The sequence below is a fragment of the Capsicum annuum genome, chromosome 5, assembly GCF_002878395.1.
Source record: "Capsicum annuum cultivar UCD-10X-F1 chromosome 5, UCD10Xv1.1, whole genome shotgun sequence".
Classification (NCBI taxonomy): Eukaryota; Viridiplantae; Streptophyta; class Magnoliopsida; order Solanales; family Solanaceae; genus Capsicum; species Capsicum annuum.
Genome location: NC_061115.1, coordinates 156,179,165 through 156,185,274, shown reverse-complemented (window position 1 = coordinate 156,185,274; position 6,110 = coordinate 156,179,165). Strand labels below are relative to the sequence as shown.

Below are 6,110 nucleotides of genomic sequence, written 5' to 3'. Positions count from 1 at the left end.
TCTTTAAGTTCAGCTGGAGCCATTCTATATGGAAGAATTGAGATAGGCTGAGTATCCGGAAGAAGGTATATTCCGAAGTTAATTTCCCTTTCGGGAGGAACTCCAGAAAGATCTTCAGGGAACACATCTAGAAATTTCCTTACTATTGAAACCAACTAAAGATTCGGGGTCTCTAAACTAGAGTCTTTAACTCGAACAAGATAGTAAGCACACCCCTTGGATACTGTTTGACTCACTCTAAGGTACAAAACAAGTTGACCCCTAAGTGTTGTAGTACTATCCTTCCATTCAAGGATGTGTTCATTTGGAAACTAGAAATGAGCAATTTTGTTTCTACAATCAACTGAATCATAGCATTGAATGGAGCCAATCCATGCTAAAAAGGACGTCGAAATGTGTCATCTCCAATTCTACAAGGTTTACTGAAGTAACTTTTTTAGAAACTATAACTGAATAATTTTTATATATCGATCTGTCTACAATAGAGACGCCTATTGGGGTCAACACTATAAAGGGCTCTGCTAGGTTTTGGGAATGACGCCAAAATTAACTGTTATGTAAGGCGTTACAAAAGAAAGAGAAGCTCAAGGATCTAGTAAAGCATCAATATGTAAATAAAAGACTTGCAAAGTACCATTAACCACATCAGGAAAACTTTCCTGATCCTGTCAGGACTGAAGTGCATAAAGCCTATTCTGATGTGTCCACTAGTAGCACTGGAAAAGGTGCCCAACCTGCGGATGTTGCTGATGAGTTAGCCTGACCATGTGGGAGATCATTACTAACCTTCCACATACCTGTCAAAAACTTCCTCAACCTATGGTCTAGCTTGCCACATCCAAAACATACATCACTACCAGCCCTGTACACACCTTGATGATTTCTTCCACACTCCTGACAGAGAGGATTAATACGGACACTACCTACACTACCTTAGGACTTCGATCTTTGTGCCCTATCCTTATTATTATGTCTGAACTTTTGTACTAGTGTATTAGCTAAGGATGGGGCTGGAATTGAGGATGGTTACCACTTTCTGACCTTGGCTAAGAAAAATTAAAACTACCTGTTCTTGCCCTCTTTTTCTCCATCTCTCTCTCTTTAACCTTCTCCTCTTCAATCTATTGAGCACGGAACATCAACCTAGACAAGTCCATCTCCTTGATTATCATTATAGTCCTACACTATTTGACCATATTATCAAATACTAATGCAAATTTGCTCATCCTAGACCTGTTATCAACTACTACATGGGGAGCAGACCTAGCTAGCTGAGTAAACTTGAAGGAATACCCTTTCATACTAATGTTGAACTATTTTAGATTAGTAAACTCTAAGACCTTGGCCTCCCTTATCTCTAATGGGAAAATCTATCTAAGAAGGCATAAAAAACTCTTCCCATTCTATAGGCCCTGCATCTACGTCTCTATCCCCCTTCTATTTTTAAACTATGTCTGTGCTACATCCTGCAATTGGTAAGAATCCAACTCAACACTCTCATGAGAAATCACCCCCACAATGTCTGTTACATTCTGCACCATGTCAAGAAATTCATATGTATCCTCTTCGGGCTTGGATCCCAAAAATGAGGAGGGTTCATTCGGGTGAAGTTCTAAATCTTGGCTGTGGTAGTATTGGCCACTGGGTTAGCCTGAACAGTAGTTGGCCAAACATTTTGATCTAATATAGAATAAGCTATAGCAGTGAATACAGCTCCGAACACTTCTTGGGAAACATGCTCATTCAAGGGATCTTCCTGAATGGGGAAAAGTGTTAGATGGTTTTCAGTTGTTCTTTTGTTAGTCTTTCTAGGAGGCATATTCTGTAAACAGAAGAAAAAGTAGAATTAGATAGAGAGTTTAACTTGAGCTTCTTCTCATTCGCACAATATGAACACTGAAAGAAGGGAAACTTTTCCTAAATATTTACTCAATATGGCTTTTAGACTCACTAGGACACTTTAAAACCTTAGGCTCTGATAAGAAGTTTGTAAATCCCCGAGAGCACACCCTGGATGCCACACGGTACTTACGATCCCAAGTGACCACGAGATAACTCATGATACTGATACCTACTATGAACACTGGGTAAAACTAATAATAAAATATCATATGCAGAATTTAACTGAAAAATACCATAAGGCCTTAAATCATAGTTCTAATAATGTCTATAAAACAATATTGACAATACTGGTAAAATGGATGATAATAACAATTGAAAATTGACTAACTGTCTGTACTAGTCTTAAAGCCTTTAAATTGTCTGACTATGGAGTTGATGGGACAAGCCCCCAACTAACTTCGACTGACTAGATAGCCGAACAACTGACATAACTGAATGTTAGATAACTTTTCCTCGAAGGAGGAGGACTCACCACGACTGTAGCTGCTACTGATTCACTAGAAGGTCTAAGTACAATTGGGAATCTGAGCATCTAAACCTACGATATGAGACATCATAGCATAAAAAATGAGTATACGATCAGTACTTTGAATGTACTGGTATGTTAATGAGGTTAGGCATATATGGATAGGTTCATGTACATAAGTAATAACTTGCGCAAGGTATAGCATGAGGTACAGAGTAAGAGTGAATATAAACTGTAAAGAATAAGAATGCATGACCAAGCATAAAAAAAGTTCTGAAAAAGTCTGTAAACTAAAATACTAAAATACTGCTAACTGAATAGCTGATACTGTATGTTGTGATTAAGCTAACCTAAAATTAAATACTGAATCGGATACTGAACTAAAACTGTAGGATCTTGATATAACCGACATGCCCTAATATACTATTAGGGTCCAACCTGTAACCTCAAATAGAAGGGTGTTAGTACCATGCCACAGTTACTAAAAATGGCTGCATGGATCCACTAATCTGATATCTATAAGGACGAGAGTGTCATGCATATCTGACAAGGGACCCATTAAATCTATGGCAGCGCCATAGGTATAGAACCTAAGGACTACTACTAACATCTCATGCTTACTTATGGGAGAGAAAAATGCCTCGTGCCTACTGATAGGGGAGACTCCATCCCTATGTTCACTCAGTGTTAAGTTTTACTCCCAACCAAAAGACACTAATTTATGAACTATTGTAAGTTTGACTACTTATGACAACTGACCGAATTGTTAGTGTTGAAACTATTCTGGAAGTACTAAAAACTAGATAATCAACTAAATTTTGAGTATTCAAACCCCCAGGACACGATAGCAATAACAATAAGATCATAGTAAAACTTTGAGGATGTGACATATAAGAACTTATTCAAAACCCATTCTTGTAGGCATTTCATCAAACACTGGCAATTCATGGATTAAGCTAAGCATGGGAATAGTTTTAAAACTTATAGTAATAGTATGATTTCAATATCCACATCACCAATTAAAGATTAACTTAGCGAACAACGCCCTTCAATCGTGTGGGATTCAATAACAACAACAATACATGTAAAATATGGTATAAAATGAAATTCATGAAAATTCATGGTTAAAATCATAATAACATGTAAAAATCATAGATTTGAATTTGAAATCAGGTTCATGGATTCCATGGGTAGAAAGGGCCTATGGATGAACATTTAACATACCTTGCTTAATGAATTCGTGAAGTTTTTTGTGTGTTTCTTGAGAATTAACCCTGAATGTTAAAGAGCTAGGATTTGTTCTTAAGAGGGAATGTTTTCAATTGGGAAAATTTTGAGAATAAAATAGTAACTTATGATTTTGGGACCCTAAATCCCATGTTTTAAATTAGTTGGGTAAAGGGAAAGGACTTAAATGACTTTGGAAAAATATGACTGAAAGCTGAAAATACATGAGGCATGATGGAGTATGCATCGCAGGCTCCAGTCCACCAAAATGGACCACGCGCTATGGGCTCCCCCTAGAGGTGAAATGAAGGGCGCGTCACGGGCTAATCATACGCTACCTCTATTTTGGACATCCAAAACTCTCCTTATGCTAGGCCAAAATTTCCGAAACTCACCTAGGATATACTATTGACTTCCCAGGCATGAATCAACTTTCCAATGTCAGGAAGACCAAAAATAAATTCATCAAAGTTAAGGGCTTTAGAAATAACTAAGTCTTAACAATTAGTGAAATATTCTAAGTCTTTAACCTCTTTAACATGCAAGAGTGAGCTAAAATGAGCTAGGATTATCGCGTCTTACCCTTTTACCATTACTTTCCTCCCTTACCCTCTTGAACTATAGACCCAATCTGATGTTTCGCCTATGTGTTTACCTGCCTAATAGGACACTCCCTCTTAAAGTGACCAACAATACCACAATAAGAAAATCCTTACTCAAAAGACCGACTGGTAGAATAGTAATAAGCCCCTTATCCCCTAACAACTTGTGCCTAATAAGAAACCTTAGTTCAAACCACAATAGATGTTTGTAAGGCTAACCAAATCAGGAAGGATGAGTAGGCCTATTGATGAGTGGTAAATTTACCACTCATTAACATCTAAATACATGCACACTACTATAGTTATATTGTATAAATGAGGAGAAATTTCCATTTTAATGCACTAATTCCCATGGTTTTTAGGTTTATAGGTAATTGGAAGAAAACAAGTGAAGTGAGCTTACAAGAGAACAAAATGAGTAAAGTTAGTGCAAAAGCTAGAAAATCCAGAGTAGGGATCGACCTCAGTTACTGCGATTTTGATCAGTTAAAGCTCGGTCAAGGAATGGAAATTGCAATAGTCCCACTGCGATCATGGGAGTCATGATCATGATTAGCTACTAGCAATCGTGATATGCAAAATGCTCTCTAGGACAAATTTGTAAATTCATACTACTGGTTCTAACTCGCAAAAGGGCAATACCCTTATGCTTTTTAGGCATCTTCTAACTAGAATTCAAGTATTGTATGATGTAAAACCCTTATAAATTGGGAAAGAACAATTATTATTGACATTCCAAGAGATTTTATATACAATTTGAAAATGGATTTGGTTCACCCGTTAGTAAATTTCAATAGTGTCCACAGCACAATGAGATATCATAGAAGCAATTTTAGGACCTTTGATAGTCTACTTGATAATGAGGATCACCTTCATGATGCGGCGCATGCTAGTGCCATTTACATGACAAGTATGGTCTTATTTATGTTACAAATAAAGGGTCTCTTTGTGATTCAAACTCATGAAGACCCAAATCTATATTTGAAAAATTTTATGGAGGTGTGTACCATATTCGACATTGCTCATATCTCATAAGAATCCATATAGTTATGGCTCTTCCCATTCTCTCTAGTGGATGAGATGGTGTTTTTGTAGGGGTCTATTCCCGCTAGGTCCATTACATTATAGGTTGAGCTTACCAATGCTTTATTAGATCACTATTTCCCACCATCAAAGATGTTGCAATTACTGGAAGAAATTTTTAATTTTTTTCAACTCAATAGGGAGCCTCTATATGAAGTTTGGGAGAGATTTAATGAAAAACTTGTGTAATTTCCTAACCATGAAGTACAGAATAAGATGCTCCTGCAAATATTCTATAGGTATTGGACCAACTAAATAAGACCGCCATGGACAACGTGGATGGTAGATCACTTATGAGGTTGTCATATAGAGTGGATTCAATTTTTCTTGAGCAAACCATAAAGTAAAATAAGAGGTGTCACACTCGAGATACCGAGGTATCCACGAGTTCTCCTGTTGCCTCAATTATGAACAAGGAGCGAAGAAAGAAAAAAAAGAGAGGGAGGAAAATATAGCAAAAATAACACAATTGGAACAATCATGATCGAGAAAGAGAATAGTGTGGTAGAGATAGAGATCATGATTGGAGGGATAAGAAAAGGGAGTATGATAGATATGATTCCCCCCATGACTGAGTAAAGAGCAAGAAGTCAAATCTCATGGATCTAAAAAATTTCAAATACGAGGATGTTCTTGCGAGAATATTAATGAGAGTGGAAGGGATGAACAAGATGGTCTGACAATTGAAATGAGACTTTTCTCAAATCAACCAAACATTTTGATCACACTCTGATTCAATCAAGCAATCAGAGACCCAAATTGGCCAAATCTTAATCAAACCTAATATTAGGCCTAAGAGTGGCCTCCCTAGTGTATGGTGGGAATTCCTA

General features: G+C 37.1%; 1 non-coding gene across 1 annotated transcript; it reads right to left on the bottom strand.

Moving 5' to 3' along the window:
- Nucleotides 1-5,380: 5,380 nt before the first annotated feature.
- LOC124899117 lies at nucleotides 5,381-5,486 on the bottom strand. The gene has a single exon (XR_007056255.1). It is a non-coding gene; the product is annotated as a small nucleolar RNA R71 (small nucleolar RNA).
- Between the last annotated feature and the right edge of the window lie 624 nt (nucleotides 5,487-6,110).